The following is a 19752-nucleotide window of genomic DNA, read 5'->3' as shown; positions in this document are numbered from 1 at the left end:
CATGGTGTTGAGCATCAAAGGAAATCGTGACTTGTTCTATTGAAAGTGCAGTGTGTTTGTGTTTGTTGTGTAGTGTCCTGTGATCAATATGAAATCTCTATTATCAGTGTTGGGTTTTCAGGGTAGGGGGGGTGTTACAGTGTCTCTCTGATATATTTCAATTATAAAATAGCCCTAGTTGGTCAGGGTCACCTCTGTTAATTCAACATGTGTGAGACTTTGCACCTGCTCTATCTTGCCGGACTGTATCCCTGGGGTCAGGAGTCATCAGCAGAACTGAAGGAGCCCGAGTGTAGTGAAACTGGCTGTGGTGTTTGACTTTGGGCAGCCAGAGAGTTCTTCAGATAGGCAAGGCAGTGCCATTCTGAAGCAGATGAACTACAGTAAAACCACAAACCTGGAGGTCTTCAAGGAAACCAGGAGAGGAGGAGGACCGAGACCCATGTGTCTTACTGGCCTGACCTGCAGAAGGGTACAGAACAGCAGAGATTCCCCCGAAGACCCAATTCCCTCTTTGCCCTCATTAAATGTACATTTTTGCATGAAAAAGACCTTGACCAGTCCAGACTTCAAAGAAGGAAAACATGAAGAAACATAAAATTATGCTTCTGAAAAGTATGCTGAAATAAAGGTTTGTAAATAGTCAAAAGGAGAAAATAAATACATGTAGTGGCAATTATACTTACAGGTTATTGTGTTTCCTCTCTGTCCAGTTGGAAAGGACTAACCCTTCTGGGCCCAGGAAGCCTCTGGCTTCCACTGTTCTTCACCTTTGCCTCCCCAAGGCTTTGCACACTGACCTGCTCATACCCTAAGATATTTGAATCCATGGTTTTCAAGCAGAGTGGAAATAGTAATGTACAGTTGATATTAGTTTACACTTTCACACATGCCATTTTAATCATTTAAAACAAAGGGCACATGTTGTGATGAGGACTGGGTGTTATATGCAACTAATGAATCGTTGAACACCACATCAAAAACTAAGGGGCACCTGGGTGGCTCATTCGGTTGAGCATCTACTGTCAGTTCGGGTCATGATCCTGGGGTCCTGGGATCGAGACCCACAGCCTGCTTCTCCCTCTCCCTTGGCTGCTTCCCCCTGCTTATGCACACGCCCCTGCTCTGTGTGTGTGTGTGTGTGTTAAATAAATAAAATCTTAAAAATTAAAAAAAAATGATGTACTATATAGGCAGGCTAACTGAATATGATAGAAAATAAATAAATAATAAGTAAAACAAAAACTGCGAAACAAGTCAAGCCATCGTAGTGCCAAAATATAATGTGAACATTTATTTCCATTGGCAGGGGAATCTTTATTAAGAACATTTAAAAAAATCTCTTTTGCCAACGTGGATGTACAAACTAGAGAGCAAGAAAGCCCTATGGGGTTGGGACGAGGGCATGCTCACGTTTTAAAAACTTTGTAGAGTCCTGACCATAGTTAGAACTTGGAGCTGAGGTCCCTGGCTGGCCAATGAATTCACAAGTGTAGGTACCACGAGGGGCTCTGGCCCAGTGAGTACAGTTTGTTAGTAATTCTTGCTATAAGTATAAAAATTAACATAATAATAAAACTTTGTAAAGTTACATTGAAACATCCTGCTGATACTTCCACCTTCAAACACCATTTGACGAAAACCCTGGGAGTTGCAACACAGCCCCTAACCTGATGTCTCCTCCTCTGTGATCCCTTTAGTGCCCAAAGAGGCCAGAAGAGCAGTGCCTTCTGGGCACTTTGCTTTGCCGATCTGCCCGTGGTGGGAGGGGCCTGGTGTTGTTACAGGTCCACACAGCAGAAAACGCAGTTGGAGGTAAGGAGGAGTTTTCACAGTATACCTGGAGCCTACTGTTAGCTACTGAGTTCTTTTCTGCAGGCTAATTTCTTGCCGCAAGTCAGGTTTTGTCTTTTTTTTTTTTTTTTTTTTTTTAACAAGTTAGGTTTTGAAGGTGGCCAGCGACCCCAAGTGGAGCTTGCTGCCCTTCAATGTTCCTACTGTCACTTGCTGGCCACTGATGGAACAACTACCTTAAGGGGTTTACAGCTTCCCTTAGGGCAAAAGAGCCCTTGCCGCGATGTCTGGAGGCTTTTGGCAAGGCCTCTCTTCCCAGCCTCCCGTGTTGGCTCAGCTTACTCCAAGCCCTAGCAGGGCCTCCCTGGGGCCCCTTGGTACTGCCCTGGTACTGCTTACCCAGTCCAGGTCTCTCTTAAGCTCTCCTCCTGACCGGAAGCTCAAGAAAATTAGTAAGGAATACAGAACTGAGGCAGCTTTGTTTTATTTTTTTTAATCTTAAGTGCATTTTATACTGATATTTTTAAAAGTACTAGGGAATAAGGAACTATTTATCATAAGATTTAAATGCATTCCTGTCCAATGGTCTGAAAACAGCGCAGGGACTCCACCCAATGCACAGGTGCCAGAACTTGAACATGAACTCTTCCCATGGCCAACCTAAGATTTTCTGCAACAGAATGCATTTCAGCATCCTTGACTCTAGATTTCTCTATTTCCATTACAATTCAACTCCTTAGGGGCGCCTGGGGGGCTAAGTAAGTTAAGCCTCTGCCTTCAGCTCAGGTCATGATCCCAGGGTCCTGGGACGGAGCCCCACATGGGGCTCTCTGCTCAGCGGGGAGCCTGCTTCTCCCTCTCCCTCTGCCTCTCTCTCTCTCTCAAATAAATAAATGAAAATCTTTTAAGAAAAACCAAATCAACATCTCAGAAAGTCTCCCTTTAATATCACGTGGGGGGACAGAGGTTAAAAATATATTGGAGACAGTGGACAGAAAGTTTGGGTCTCACTTTCCTTGTCAAAGTATCTGCATAATCCTCTCTGTAGAGAGTGCTGGGATGGAGGATGTCCTGGAGCCCTGGCCTATGCCAAACCACAAACAGAGGGTCTTTGGTTAGGTGCAAAATTGTATGTAGAAGGGACTCTGCCCCATCTCACCACCTGAGAATGGCTAACCATGTAATGCCCAATTTGGTATAGGATAATCCACGCAGAAAGGCTAGGTGAGTGCTGCTTATGATACCAGCCCCCAAATCCCAGTAACTTAAGCCCAAAATATCTTTATTTCCATCTCGTATTGTGTATCAATGCACATCATCGGGGGAACTTCTGCTCATGGTAGCCATTCAGGGACAAGCTGACAGAGGGATCATTGGCATGTGCTTCTCCAATCTTTGTAGTGGAGGGAAAGGAAAGTTGGGGGTGGGGTCTCACATCAGGAATACACATGTACTCACAACTCATTAACTAGAAATTATAGCCTGACATAACTCTAAAGATCCAGGATATTTAGTTTGCTATGTACCCAGGAAAGGTGAACCTATCACTAAGAAGTACTAATGACAACCATTGGGAGTTTCTCTTGATCTTTGTAGGAATATTACTTGCTCCTCTTCCAACTCAGAGATACCTATGCCGTCCTTTGTAGTAGTCTTCTCATCTTTAACTTTGACACAGGAACCAGCAACATACATTAAAATTCCAAAGCACTGCCAATCATCAGAGTGTTTGCTGTTCTTAAAGGAGAGCTTTCTGACCGCTGGAGGAAGTTGTACCTCCCCCTTTCTATGGACAAGACTTCAATTTGTCTTTTCACCCACTCTGGGCTGACTTGGTCCTGAGCAAAGTAGACTTGGAGATAACCCAAGCCTCCACTGAAATCTCTGACAAAATTACAAGTGAACGTCTTCTGGGATCTCAAGATTTCTTTTTTTTTTTTAAATTAGCATATAATGTTTTAATACTTTTTTTTCATATACTTTTAAAAAATTAACATATAATATATTATTAGCCCCAGGGGTACAGGTCGGTGAATCATCAGGCTTACACACTTCACAGCGCTCACCATAGCACAGACCCTCCCCAATGACCATCATCCAGCCGCTCCATCCCTCCCCCCGCAACCCCCAGCAGCCCTCAGTTTGTTTTGTGAGATTAAGATTCTCTTATGGTTTGTCTCCCTCCCAATCCCATCTTGTTTCATTTTTTCCCTCCTTACCCCCCAAGCCCCCCCACTCTACCTCTCAAATTCCTCATATCAGAGAGGGGATCTCGGGATTTCTGAATGTTTCTGAATTCTTCTCTGAGTCCTGTCAAGAGTGAGAGCAGCTAAATAAAGAAAAAAAAAATTTAAGTGGTGGAGCAGCAATGGGATGGGCTCAGCTATCCATGGGTGAATCAAATGACCAAAATGAACTTCTTCCTCCTAAGGGGTCTCCTCACCTAATGACCTTATGGCCTTATTTATGGATGATGCCATTCTTAGAGAATAAGACAGCAAACCTGAAGCATCTCCAATTAGGAGCTTCAAATCCTATTTTTATGGTGGAGGGACTTTATTAGACACTTCCATCCTGCCCAGACTGTGGTAGTTCATGTGGTAGAAGAGGAGGTGCTCCCAGTAGCTCCCTGACCACTGTGGAATCATTACATGATTCCTATCTTCTCCCCACTTAGAGTACCCCTGACCTCAGGGAGGAGAGAGACCCCTCCATTACTCCATTAAGTACCCAAATCCCCAGTAGTAGAGGTCTATAAGAAGGGATTTCTGCAAGACAATGGGATCTGCAGGTCACCTTCACCAGAGCAGAAAAGTAGTGGGGTTAAGACCTCCAAGTCCTTCCCCCTAGCAAGAGCTCTCTAATCCAGGTAAGGAGGGAGTGAGGACTCTGCTCCCATCACATGTCAACAACCTGGCACTGACTCTAAGTCAGTAGAGGACTACTGGGCTTGTTCAGGGTGTCTGTAGTCATCCCAACATCTCATTGCCATGAATCTCTGAAATTGTACTGTCAAGTCACACATGTATGATTGTGTCAAGACATACTCTCCAGAATTCAAGAGATCAGAAGAAATATTGGTCTGGTAGGAGTCAGAATAAACAGATTATTGGCCCAGGTATCTTTCTCCCAAGCCACTGCTGAGTACCAGGTCCTGCTCTTTGAAAGCAAAGGCCCATGAAGGTGGCAAAGCCACCAATATTGGCCACAAAGGGGCAAAAGAAGCTACGATTTCCATTCCCTAATTCATATAATTTCCACCCTTTTTGTTACTGATTTGACCAATATCCCCAGCCTCTTTTAGTCTTTTCCTCTCCAGCACTATCCACATCCTACTTGAACAGGACTGCTGGCTCTCCAGATGATAGAATATATAAAGGATCATTTTGCTGTTATGTATACTTATATATGCAATTGAATATTTTTATAACAATGTTTATAGCAGCAATGCCCACAACAGCCAAAGTATGGAAAGAGTCCAAATGTCCATCTACAGATGAATGAAGAAGAGGTGGTATATATATATATATACAATGGAATATTACACAGCCATCGGAAAGAATGAAATCTTGTCACAACCCCTTGGGTGGAAATAGAGAAAATTATGTAAAGTGAAATAAGTCAATCAGAGAAAGACAAATACCATATGATCTCACTCATATGTGGAGTTTAAGAAACAATCAGAGGAGGGGTGCCTGGGTGGCTCAGTGGGTTAAGCCTCTGCCTTAGGCTTGGATCATGATCTCAGGGGCCTGAGATCAAGCCCTAACACTGGGCTCTCTGCTCAGGAGGGAGCCTACTTCCCGCTCTCTCTCTGCCTGCCTCTCTGCCTACTTGTGATTTCTCTCTGTGTCAAATAAATAAATAAAATCTTAAAAAAAAAAAAAAGAAAGAAACAATCAGATGAACATAGAGGAAGGGAAGGAAAAATAAAATAAGATGAAAATTGAGAGGAGGACAAACCGTAAGAGACGCTGAACTCTAGGAAACAAACTGAGGGTTGCTAGAGGGGAGGTGAGGGTGGGCGGGGTAACCGGGTGATGGGCATTAAGGAGGGCACGTGATGCTATGAGCACTGGGTGTTCTATGCAATGGATGAATCACTAAGTTCTACCTCTGAAACTAATAAAAATAAGTTTTTTAAAATAACAACTTTAAATGGAGGTTTTTAATTCCTCAGCAATTGATTTTGTGTGGTGACAGGAAGGTTCCAGTTGTATTTTGTTTTCTATGTGGATATTCTATTGTTTGTTGTCATTTATTTGAAAGACTTTTCAAATAAAAAAACTTTTCCTTTTCCCGTTGCTCTGAAATTATACCATTTTCATAAATCAAGGGCCTATAATAAGAGTCTTTGTTTCAAGGCTCTATTCATTTCCATTGGCCTATTTGTCAACCCCTGCATCCACCAAAAACTTAATTACTATAGCATTTTAACAATTCTTACATATCTAGCAGTGTAACTCCTTTTACCTTCTATTATCTCAAGACTGCCATGGCTATTTTTGGCCTATTGCATCTCAGTTTAAATTTTAGAATCAGGGGCGCCTGGGTGGCTCAGTGGGTTAAGCCGCTGCCTTCGGCTCAGGTCATGATCTCAGGGTCCTGGGATCGAGTCCCGCATCGGGCTCTCTGCTCAGCAGGGAGCCTGCTTCCTTCTCTCTCTCTCTCTGCCTGCCTCTACGTCTACTTGTGATTTCTCTCTGTCAAATAAATAAATAAAATCTTTAAAAAAAAAATTTTAGAATCACTGTGTCATGTTTCATACACACGTGCACATAAATACACTTTCACCCACAGATTTGGGGCTTTGTACTAGAAATACAGTTTATCTATAGATTAATTTTAGGGAGAATTAACTTGTTGAATCTTCATAACCATGATATTTTATTTTATATTTATGTATTTCTTCATACATTTATCTAAGTAGCATTTTTGTATTTTTTCCCATAAGTTCTTAAACATTCTTTGGCTAGAATTATTCTTGGTGGCTGATACTTTAGTATGATAGGTTTCAAATTTACAGTTTTCTTACTTTCATTTTCATACTGTTTGTTGCTGTAGAAACAAAGTTTACTTTTTGTATATTGATATTAAACCCAGAAAGTACTTTTGAATTTTCTTTGCAGGCAGTATAATCATCTGTTATGGAAGCTTTATTTCTTGTTTTTTTCTGATCTCTATGTTTTTTATTTTTCTGCTTTTCATTACTGCACTTGCTAGTATTTCCATCAAACTATTGAATAGAAATAACAGCAGGTATCCTTGTCTAGTTCCCAATTTCAAATTAAAAGCTTTCAACTTTTCCTCATTCAAGTATGATGTTTGCTGTAGGTTTTCATATATATCCTTTTTCTAGTTGGCTAAAATTCCCCTCTTATTCATTTGTTAATAAGCTCTTTATTTTAGAATAGTTTTAGATTTATAAAAAAAATTTGCAAAAATAGGGGTGCCTGGGTGGCTCAGTGGGTTAAAGCTTCTGCCTTCAGCTCAGGTCATGATCCCAAGGTCCTGGGATTGAGCCCCACATCGGGCTCTCTGCTCAGTGGGGAACCTGCTTCCCTTCCTCTCTCTCTGCCTGCCTCTCTACCTACTTGTGATCTCTGTCTGTCAAATAAATAAAATCTTTTTTAAAAAGTTGCAAAGATAGTATAAAGAGTTCCCATATGCTCAATACTCGGTTTCCTCTTTATTAACATCTTGTATTCACATGGTACATTTGTCACAACTAATGAGCCAATATTGTTATAATACTAATCACACAAATTCACACTTTATTCAGATTTCCTTGGTTTTTTGTTAAGATTTCCTAAGTTTTTATCTAATGTCCTTTTTCTGTTCCAGAATCGCATCCAGGATCCCACAATACAATTAGTCATCATGCCTCCTTACAATACTCTTGACTATAACAGTTTCTTAGGCATTCCTTACTTTGGTGACTTTGACAGCTTTGAGGACTACTGGTCAGGTATATTACAGGATGACACTCTGGGAATTCTTCTGATGATTTTTTTTTCATAAAGATACTGGGGTTATGGGTTTTAGGGAGGAATAACACAAAGAAAGTGCTACTCTCATGACATCATATCAAGGGTACATACTACCAACTTGACATCAGAGTTTATGTTAATCTTGATCACCTGGCTAAAGTCAAATTTTTCAGGCTTCTCTACTGTAAAATTATTTTCTCCCCCACCCTTTCCACATTGTGCTTTCTTTGGAAGGAAGACACTAGGTACAGCACACACTTAAAGGAGTGGAGAGCTATGCTCCCTTGCCTTGAATGGGGGTATCTACATAAACAATTTGTAATTCTCCCACATGGGGAGATGTACCTGTTCTCTCCCATTTGTTTATTTACCAAACACTCATTTACATCAGTATGGACTCACAAATACACACTTTATGCTCTAGGATTAGCATTTCTTTTTATTATGACTGGATGCAGATATTAATTATTTTTATTTATCAAATTAAATATTATTTTCCTTATTCAATCTGTTAATATGGTAAGACAATCCTGAGCCTATTTGTTCCTAGATTCATCCTTCATTCTTCTCCTGCTCTTCCCTCAATTACACAGGGGCTGACCCCTGAAGGCTATGATCCTTAAGCTCACCAATATTTGGTTACCATTTTAGTGCAGCCAACTGGAGGCACCAGCAGGAGATTAGAACCCAGGGTAGACAAACTTTTTTTCTCCTTCTTCCTTTGCATCAAGTGGCTTCTCCTTCAATGACTACATATTCCCTATGGGTCCTGCCACCATCACATTGGCCTACTATGCCTCCAGAGCCTATTGAATCCAATACTTAGATTGTAGTAACACTACCACCTCTCTTTGTCCTTTCAGCCTGGAGGTCAGACTGACTTTCTCATGCTGCTATTTACTGGGTTCCCCAACTTTCCCTCATTTGGCTCCTCACTTGTGTAAATAGTCCTCTGTATTAAATTTTCACTGTGTTAAGTATTTAGAAATGTTTCTATTTTTCTGGACAATCCCTGACTGTTATATGAGGCTAATTATACTGATTGATTTTTCTAGTGTCAAATTTCTTTGTATTCCAGGGATAAACAAACTATGTGGCCAGCAATTAAATATGTTTATCTTTATGACTAACAAAAACAAAACAAAACACCCTGGACCCTGAAACCACCTGTAAGTAGGCTCCACACCAATGTGGTACTCGAACCCATGACCCCAAGATCAAGAGGCACATCCTGACTGACTTAGCCAGCTAGGTGTCCCTCCATGAAATCTCTTCTAAATGACATTTTATTTCTCTCATCCTCTTCACAGCATTCTCAAAAATCATTTTTACTTTCAGTTTTCAGCTCCACATGTAAGGAAATTGGAAGTTGCCTCTCCTTCCTAAAAATGAGAAAAGGCTGAACAGACTGAAAAATCAACAACTCTTCTTGTATACAAGAGGTGAGGACACAGGGCAAACACGGTCCCTAAGATTGGAGAGACAGGCAGGTGACTACAGGAGGTTGAAAACTTACCAGAGCAGAGGCCCATAACTGGAAACCATTGTGGGAACCAGTTCTGGGATTACCTGAACTGTAATTGATGAATTACTAGAGGCTCAGAATAGACAACATTGAGAGTTAAAAACTCCAGGGGGCAGTCACTGAGTGGGGGGCCAAAATACTGTGAGATTTACTCTAAGAGCTCAACCAGGTTCCCACAGTAAATATCAAGAAAAATCCCCCCATGCTTCTGGCAGGGGGGCAAAAAAAGAACCATTTTGAAATATGTCAGAGTACCCTGGCCTCCTTCTTCTTTTTTAAGATTTTATTTATCCATCTGAGACAGAAGGAGAGAGAGCATGAGAGGCAGGAGGGTCAGAGGGAGAAGCAGGCTCCCCTCTGATCAGGGAGCCCAAAGCAGGACTCGATCCTGGGACTCCAGGATCATGACCTGAGCTGAAGGCAGTCACCTAACCAACTGAGCCACACAGGCACTCACCCTATTCTTCTTAATAAGGCCTGCCCTCTGGAGAACCCAGTTAACAGGAGCCTAACCTGCTGGGGTATCATTAGAGCATAACTGACCAACAGGAAAGGAAATACCCAACTCCAGTTAGCTTTAGCTTTCCACACTGTAGAAGGGAAATACTCAACTCCAGCCTACTCTAGTCATCCTGTCCCACCTAAGGGGGGGGGAGAAAAGAATGAAATTCTTGTGAAGTTCACAGTCCAGATGCACAAGCTCACTAAAATACTGGGATCTAACATAGGACTGCAGAAAATTTCCTCTCCCCAAATGTCTTACCACCATGTTAAAGGCTTATTTACAGTAGTTCTTTCTATCCAGACCATCATGTCCAGCTATTAAGAAAAAATTACAAAGCATACCAAAATGCAAAAACGCAGTTTAAAGAGAGAAAGGAGGCATCAGAATTTGATGTGGCAGGGCTATTGGAAGTATTGGACCAGAAATTTAAAATAACTACGATTAATACACTAAGGACTCTCATGGATAAGATAGACAGCATGCAAAATCAGATAGGTAATGTAATCATAAATAAAAACAATTAAGAAAGAACCAGAAAGAAATGTGAGAGACCAAAAATAATATTGAAAGAGAAAAATAAAGTTGGAAAACTGACACTACCCAACTTCATGATTTACTATGAAACTATAGTAATCAAGAGAGTGTGGTATTGGTGAAAAAAAGAACAGAATAGAGATCCCAGAAATAGACAAATACAAATATAGTCAACTGATCTTTTAAAAAGGAGCAAAGACAGGACAATGGGGAAAAGATAGTACTTTTAAGAAAATGGTGTTAGACAACTAAACAACTATATGGAAAAAATTAATTTACACACAGACCTTACACCCTTCACCAAAATTAACTCAAAATGGATTACAGACCTAAGTGTGAAATGCAAAACTATAAAACTCCTGGAAGATAGCATAGGAGAAAACCTAGATACTCTTGGGTATGGCGATGACCTTTAAGATGCAACACCAAAGGCACAGTCTGAAAGAAATAATTGATTTAACTGGAATGCATTAAAATTGACAACTTCTGTTCCATGAAAAGCAATGTCAAGAGAATGAGATAAGAAATCATAGGCTAGGAAAAAATATTTGCAAAGGGCATATCTGATAAAGGTCCATTATCCAAAATTTAAAAGTACATCTAAAACTCAAAATTAAGAAAACAACCTGATTTTAAAATGGGCCAAAGACCTTAACAAACACCTTAACAAAAAAGATATACACGTTAAAATTGGTAGTTTTGAAACAACTGTTGGGTCCAAGATGGCAATGAAGAAGACCCTGAACTCAACTCCTCAATGGAACACACCAAATTACACCTGTTAATTGGAGAACTCCTCCTGAAGAATAGACGGCTGACTGAATATTTTCTGCACAACCAAAAGTAGAAGTACAGAAGAGAATAGCAAGAAAATGGAGAGACAGTAAGAAAGGAATCCCTACCCCTGACACTGAGGACAGCAGTGGAGAGGGGTATTACTGAGGGACCAGGAACGGATTCCTGTGTCCTTGGGTATAGAAAGAAAGCCACAGTTTAAAAGAACAACTAGCAATAAATAAATAAATAAATAAAAATAGAGCAACTGGCATGTAAAAGAGACAACCACTAGAACTCTGCCAAATGGTGGAAGAGCTGTGGGAACTCTCTCCAGGTCAGAAAGACTGGAGAAAAAACACATTGACATTCCCACTCCAGCTTAAAAAACCCAGAAGGGAGCAAGGTCTGAATGTAATAACTGGCAGTTCTGGTCATCACAGTGAGTTTGAGACCACGATGAGCCCAGAGTCTACAAGCCCACACCAGATTCAGTAGCACTGGGGAACAGAAAATAAGCCATGGGGTTTGTTGTCATTTGGGGTTTTGAGGGGGTTTTGTTTTGTTTTGGGGGTTTGGTTTTGGTTTGGTTTTGGTCATGTTTTTTAAGTTTCATTTTGTCTTTTCTTTTTTGCCTTTTTTCCTTTTATTGATTTTAAAAATTACTTTATATTATTATTTTCTTATGTTAAAAACCCAAAATCTTAAATATCAACTAGCACGTTAAAAAGTCAGCCCTGGTGTTGCTGCTGGCTCAGTCCATTGAGCACCAGACTCACGATATCCGCTCAGGTCATGATCTCAGGGTCATGAGCTCAAACCCGAGACGAGCTCTGTGCTTAGACAAGAATTCCCAAGCAATCTGCTTGGAATTCTCTTTCTTCCTTTGCCCCTCCCCTCCTAAAATAAAATAAATAAGTCTTTAAAAAATTAAAATTTAAATTTAAAAAAGTAAGAGTCAGCTTTAGAACTCCACCATTGCAGGGGAGCTGCTGGAATATTCCCCAGGTGGGAGGGGTTAACAGACACATTCTACACTCTGCCTCCACCTCCATCTTGAAATGAGAGACCAGTGCATAGCCTGGGCACCCTAACTGGCCTGCTGCCTCAGTGAGCCCCAGGCCCCAGCCCACACCAATCCCAGCTGACCCACCAACGTGGTCAGAGGGCAATGAACACTGGGACACCACTAGTCAGTGTTCACTACAGCCTCAGCCTCCGTGCCAAGGTGACACAGACACAAAACACCCCAGAACACTCCAGGCCCACACTTTGGCTTCAGATGGCTTGCTAGGGCACCCCTGATACAGAGTCTCTAGAATACCTCAGTCAATGTCTGTTTTAAATCCAGCCACCTTGCCAGGGTGTCCCCTAAGAGGAGCACCCCAGGACCCCCGGGCTTGTGCCAGCATCAATTTCAACCAACCCATCAGAGCACCCCTACATGAGTACTCTGGAACATGTCCACCTGCACTGGCCTTGGCTTCAGTAGCCCCGCCAGGGCACCCACTGCCCTAAATACCTTGGGACACCATGGCTTGCACCCAATTCAGCTTCAGCTGTCCTGCTAGGGCACATTTTATATGAAGAGCCCAGGGACCACACCAGCTTGTGCCCTTTTTAGCTTTAGCTGCACTGCCAGGATGCCCCCTGCATGGTGTGCCCCAGTACCTCCTAGCCTATATCCTGCCTTACTTTCAGCTACTCCTTCAGGGCGCCCTCTGTGAAGAGAGTCCAGAAACATCCCTAATTACATCCACATCTGTTTCAGCATGCCCTCTGTGTATAGAGCCCTGGGTCCCCTGAGCTTTTACCCACCATAGTTTCAGCTATCTTACTACGGCATCCTCTGCACAAATAGCTCAAGCACCTCCTGGTCCACACACCACATCAGCTCCAGCCACTCTGCCAAGACACCCCCTGCACAGAGCACCCTGAAATACTCCAACTTGCACCCATTTCCAATGTCCTGCTGGAGTTCCCTCAGCACATAGAACCTTAGGATATCCTGACCTGCATCCACTTCAGTTTTAGCTGTCCTGATAAAGCGCCCTCTATGTGGAAAACCCCAGGACCTCCAGCCCATGCCAACCTCAGCTCCAACCAGCCAGCAAATTTACCAAGCACACACAGACAACATACAGAACAACCTTATACAAGAACATTCCTTCCAGTTGAAGAAAAATAGCTGTTCCACTTAATCCATTAAAAAAAAACACAGAAAATCAAGCAAAATGGGGAGTTAGAAATATGTTCCAAAAGAGAAAACAAGAAAAAACTCAGAGAAAGAGCTAAATAAAACAGAAAAATAATGTGCCTGATAAAAAAAAAAAAGTAATGATCATAAAGATACCCATGAGGCTAGAGAGAAGAATGGGAAAAAATCAATGAGGATTTCAATAAAGAGATAGAAAATATATAAAAGAACGAACCACAGTTGAATAATTACAGTAACTGGAATTTTAAAAAGAAAACACTTGGGAAATTACCACTCCTGTAAGGAGTGTTGATAATGGGGAAGGCTATGCATGTGTGGGGACAGTGGGAATATGAGAAATCTTTACACCTTTCCCCTGATTTTGAAATGACCCTTAAACTGCTCTAAAATATTGTCTTAACAAAAATAAATAAATAAACATAATTTTTATAGTCTCCAGTTTTTGTATATGTATGTTGAAAAAAGTTTAATATCATAAGTAATAGAGTGATATATTCAACTTGTAAAAAAAAAAGTAATACACATAAAGCTATACAACACTACCTGTGTGATACTGTCTAAATGATAGTTAGCTGGTAATATATAACCTCGAATGTATGAAAAAAATATTTAAAACATCCAAGCAATTCAAGAAGCTAGACAATGAAGACTATAATAAACCTAAAGAAGTGGAAAGTTAGAAATAACGAATATAAATGCAGAAATAATGAAACAAATAACATTAGAGCTAAATAACAAAAGCCAGTTCTTTGAAAATACTTACAAAACACCTTTTGCAAATATGATCAATTAATGAAGAAAAAAGCACAAATAAACAAGTAAAATAAAATTGTACAACATAGAGACGCAGAAGATGTTTAAAAGTTGTAAGAGAACACTACAAATATGTTATATCTTTCCTTCAGTATAACCAATGGTGGATGTGAACAAGAAAAGATTTCTTCTGTGAAAACGAAGGAGAAACTTCGGTTACAACGGAGTCAGAACGCCAGTAGGGGGAGCTCTGACACCCTACCAGTCTAGGTCAATTACAGAGCCAACAGTAAGAGCCCCGCCTTGCAAGTAGATTCTACTTCAGCTACTACATTACTATCCCCGCAGAGGAAGAAAGGTTTCCTTCTGCCCTGACAACAGCCCAGCCAATAAGAGAAGGTCACAATTTAGCCAATGAAAAGCCACTACACTTCAAACTCCTAATTTACTCCCATAGGCTTTTTTGCTCGCAAGTGCCCTACTAACTTTCCCCTCTTCTCTATAAAAGTGAGAACCCCTCCTTCGTTCTCCAGCATAGCCTGTGGTTTCACCATACTTTGCACGTCCTAAATTGCAATTCTCTTTTATTCCCGAATAAATCCATTTTTGCTGGTAAAATACTTGGCTGTTTTATTTTTAAGGTAAACATAACATGTAGAAATATTGCAGCCAATAAACTAAGAAAGAGAGAATGTGAGAATTACCATCTCTAAAGGATTAATGGATAAAGATAATAAGTATTAATGACTGCCAATATGGCACAAAGAGAGACAACCAATGTGTGACCCCTAATGTCTTGCAAAACAACAATAACGACAATTAAACAAACACGCATTTTAACCTGATCAAGCTTATACCTCTAATCACTAATTAAAAGAAATACAACACACTAAAAACATGTTAAAGGACACCAAGGTGTTATATTAAGTAAAATCTACACTAAGAAACCGGACAAAACACAAGACTTGGTTTGTTTTCTTTTTTCCAACAACAACAAAAAAATTGTAAGGAAAAAGATATAATGTTAGGGGAATTTGTAGATTTTTAAAGACTTAAGAAACTAATGAACAATCACACCTGCAAATCATATTTTGACACAACTCAAAATTTTTTAAAAACTATAAGGCCTTCAGGTAAATATGAAAAATAACTGGATATTTAATGATACTAATGACATTCAATTTTTTGAAATGATATTTGTATTGACTTTATGGTTTATTTTTTAAAGTCTTTATCTTTTAGAAATGTATATTGAAATACTTAAACATAAAATGATTATTCCAGCAGCTGAGATGTGGGGTATGTGGGGAAATAATTGGAACCAGACTGGCCATGTATTTGGGTTTTTGAAGCTGAGGATCAGGTACAATGGGTTCATTATACTATTCTCTCTACTACTCTATGTATTTTAAAGTTTCTATAAGAAAATATTTCATTATAATAATTATGTCATTAAATTGGAAATCCTAAATGAAACTGATCACTTTTTAGGGGGGGAAATGAGCAAATTGGCCCATATTATACAGAAATAAAAACCCTTAACAATACAAACTGAAACTGTATTCAAAACTGAAGTTACCCTCCAAAGTTCCAGGAAAGGCAGTTTTGGGAGACAATTCTACAAAATATCAGGGAAAATTAATCTCCATTTTACATCAACTCTTCCAAATCTATGGAAATATGGGCAACTGTTTAACTTACTCTCCCAGTCTAGGTATTCTAGATTCAAAAACCAAATGTGTACATACCACAAAAAGAATACTTATGCCATGTTATTCATATAGCAGCAAATATCTCAAATAAATTAATAGCATATTCAACACAGCAATGAATTAAATGAACAGTCTGTGTCTAAAGGGTGAAAATAATTTTCAATTGTAATTCCCTACATTAACAAATTAGAGGAAATAAAAAATATTTGACCATATCAGTAGGTAAACAAAAAGTCTTTTTTTAAAAAAATATTTATTTATTCATTTGAGAGAGAGAGAGACACTAGGGAGGGCTAGGGGCGGAGGGAGAGAGAGAATCCCAAGCAGGCTCCATGCTGAGCACAGGAAGCTGAGGAGATGGAGCTGAAATCGTGAGTTGGATGCTCAATTGACTGAGCCACCCACGTGCTCCAAGAAAAAGTCTTTTAACTTAATTCAAGATGAATTTACAATAAAAAGAACTTCCATTTCCAAAATTAGACACTAAACATACTTAAATGTCAAATATTAGAAGCATTCCCATTAGAGTCAGAAACTATACTTACATAGATACTTCCACCTCCACCATTCATAAATGTACTGGAACACAAAGCCAGAGCTATGGATGTCACATAAATAAGATATATGAATATTGAAAATAAAGAGAGTGTTTCAAAACAATCTAATCATCTAGTTTGAAAAGTTAAAGGACTAGACATGTGGGATATTCAAGTGGATAAGACTTCAGATAGTGTATGAAAGAGTATTATAGCAAAATACACAGCTCTGCCCTACAAAATCAGTAACTAATTAGAACATGTAATAGAAAATATGCCATTCATGATACCAACAAAATCCAAAAATTACCTATAAAGAAGCCCAACAAAAATGTACAAGATCTATGCAACTATGTATAAAACTATATAACTATATGTATACATATTATATACTATAATAATATAATTATTAATATAATATAATTATTATACATATAGTTATATAGTTTTATATATATGTACAAATATAGCTAAGTATACAAGAAAGTACTCAAGTTTACTGATAGATTCAGGTACAAGATGTCCCAAATAAATGGACCAGTATACCACGTTTATTAACGGGGACCAGAATATTGCAAACATATAATTCTGATGAAATAATTTATACATTTAGCACCTTACCACGTAGCTGGCAAGATGACAATTAACCTCAGACTGCTGAATTCTGCTTCCCAAACTGAATCCAAAAGACTAGAGAAGGAAGAGGGGGAAGGCGAACCAACAACAAAATTTAAACAACAAAACAGGAGAAAATCCTGCAGGAGATGAATAGTGCTGAGCTGATGCCTGTGTCTGGGGCTGGGGTGTGAGGAACAGCAGGGGTCAGGGGAGGTACTGGAGGCTGCACAGATGCAGATGACAGGATGGGTAGGAGAAATGATTTTACACTTCTGCCCTAATTCCTGGTATAAGTCTAAGGCGGGTTCTCAGAGCATCCATGCCAATAGCCCTGGCAAACTATCAGGACAGAGGGAAAGATGGAGCGATTGAGGCATTTGACTCCAGAGTCTGTGCTAATTAGCACCGGAAATCACCTTAGGGGTGAGGAATGACTTTTCAAAACTTATTTTCATAGAATATAAAGGGCAGAGTAGAAATAGAAGAGAGATTATCAAAGTAAATCACTTAGAGTAAGAGAATGTAGTTTCATAAAATAAGTATAGTCTACACACACATAAATACACATAGAACATAAACAAGCATGCATATATACACATATGCAGTACACACACCGGGTAGAGGCGGACAGTGTGTTTCTTAGGATGAACGAGCACGACCAAGGAAAACTCACTGCAGCGGACCCCGAAACAGTGGATAACCCTAAACACCCTGGGACCGAACCCCAAACCTCTGCAGCTGCTCAGCCTCGTCAGTAGATTCAATGTTTTTATAAAATCTTCAGACTGTTCCTGAGGTCTGGCGGCTGGCGAAGGGACCCCTTGGAAGGAGCGCTTCTCCTCCGACCCTGCCTCCCGGTCACGGGCACTGCGGGTCCACATCAGGCATCTGTCCCGTGACGGCGTGTGTCCCACAAGGGGAGAGGAGGGCCTCCTGGGTGAGGGCCGAGGGGTCCCACGTCCCAGCGCACTGTGTCCCTGCCCGCAGCCCTGAGACACCCCGGGCCCCGGGAGCAGGTGCGGCACGAGCCCCGCCAACCATCCCGCTGGGGCTCAGGTCTGCGGTCAGCGGCGGCCCAGTGTTGCCAGAGGGCAGGCGAGGCGCCCAGGGAGGACCGAGGGACCCTCCTCCCCGCTCCCCTGCTCCCGCCTTGCCCACGCGGGACCCATCGCCGCGGAGGTGCTGTCAGCCCTAGGGGACCCCTTCCTCTGGGGTCCGGATGTGACGAGCGCCGACTTCCGCCTCCGAGGCCTGAGAGAGGCGAGGCCCTGTGTGCGGGAAGCCGGAGTCCGGTTGGCTGAGGGAAGGAGCCCAGGCCCGGCAGCCAGGCGTGCAGGTAGACCCTGCCCCGACGGTGCCCCGAGTGGGGGTCGTGGGGGGGACCCCCGGGATCCAGGGGGCCATGGCGGCAGCCCCGAGAGACCCCGGGCCGGGGCAGCGCCGTCCGGCTGAGCCCTTCCCGCCGGGGCCGGGGCAGGGGACACGGGTCCCCAGAAGGACGGGCCCAGGCCCCCCCTGGAGCGGGTGTCGGCACCTGAGGGAGATCGGGGCGGCCCCGAGGGCTGCAGCCCCACCGCAGCCCAGCCGCGGACCGACCCTGGGGCCCCGGGGGAGGGTGGCCACAGGGGGCGTCGGCTGAAAGGTGCCTCGGGGGTCCGAGGGGGCTGAGGACCTTGGTCGGAGGGCGAGGATGCCGGGTCAGGAAGGCCGCGGCCCAGGGAGGCCCTGGGGGGTCAGGGGGGATGGGGTCGTGCCCGAGCGGGGGCAGGACCGAGGGAGTTGGGAGCCCAGGACAGAGGGGTCGAAACTGAGGTCGGCCCCAGGCCCAGTCCGGGCAGGCCCCGGGCGGGATGGGGACACGTGGCCAGTGTGTGGGGACTGGCGCGTCCGGGTCTCGGAGACACTGGGGGCCTTGGCAGAAGGAGCGGGGCCTCCCTCAGTGGGGTAGGGGGCGGGCGCAGGTCGTGCTTTGTTTCATGGTGAGGATGTAGGAGGACTGAGGGAGCCTGGACCCCAGCCCAGAGTCGGTCAGGGAAGGTCCGTGGTGGGGGATGGGAGCACGTGGCGAGTCCGGACTTCCGCATCCGGGTCTCTCGGGGATAAAGCGCCTGGTGTAAGGAGCCGATCTCAGGTCGTCAGCGGGGAAGGCTCATCCAGGAATGAGATTCAAGGTATGAACCCTGAGGCAGGACAGAGAGGATCTCACAGAACTGGGCCTCCAGGGCTAGTCTAGAAATGCACTTGCGTGGGATGGGGACTCAAAGCCCCTGGGGTGGGAATGGCGAATGGGGTTTCTCTAGTGACTGGGGGCTTTGGCAGAAGGAGCGGGGCCTCCCTCAGGGGGGCAGAGGGCGGGCCCAAGACTTGCTGGGTTTTATGTTGAGGATGTAGGAGGATTGAGGGACCCTGGACCCCAGGCCAGACACAGTCGTGGAAGGTCTGTGGTGCGGGATGGGAACACGTGGCGAGTCCGAACTTCCGCATCTGGGTCTCTGAGTGACAAAGGACCTGGTGTAAGGTGCAGATATCAGGTCATGAGAGGAGAGGTCTCCACCGCGAATGGGGTTCCAGGTATGAACCCTGAGGAAGGACAGCGGGGACCTCCCAGAATTGCGTCTGCAGGGACAGTTTAGAAATGCATCGGGCGAGATGAGGTCTCATATCCCCTAGGGTGGGACTGGCGCGTCCGGGTTTCTCTAGCAACTGGGGACCATGGCAGAAGGAACTGGGCATGGTGGGGGGTGATAGGAGGGCACAGGTCTTGCTGGGCTTCACGGTGAGCATGCAGAGGGA

This window comes from Mustela nigripes, chromosome X (genome assembly GCF_022355385.1).
Source record: "Mustela nigripes isolate SB6536 chromosome X, MUSNIG.SB6536, whole genome shotgun sequence".
Classification (NCBI taxonomy): Eukaryota; Metazoa; Chordata; class Mammalia; order Carnivora; family Mustelidae; genus Mustela; species Mustela nigripes.
The sequence above is the reverse complement of the archived record's forward strand: the minus strand, read 5'-3'. Positions refer to the sequence as shown.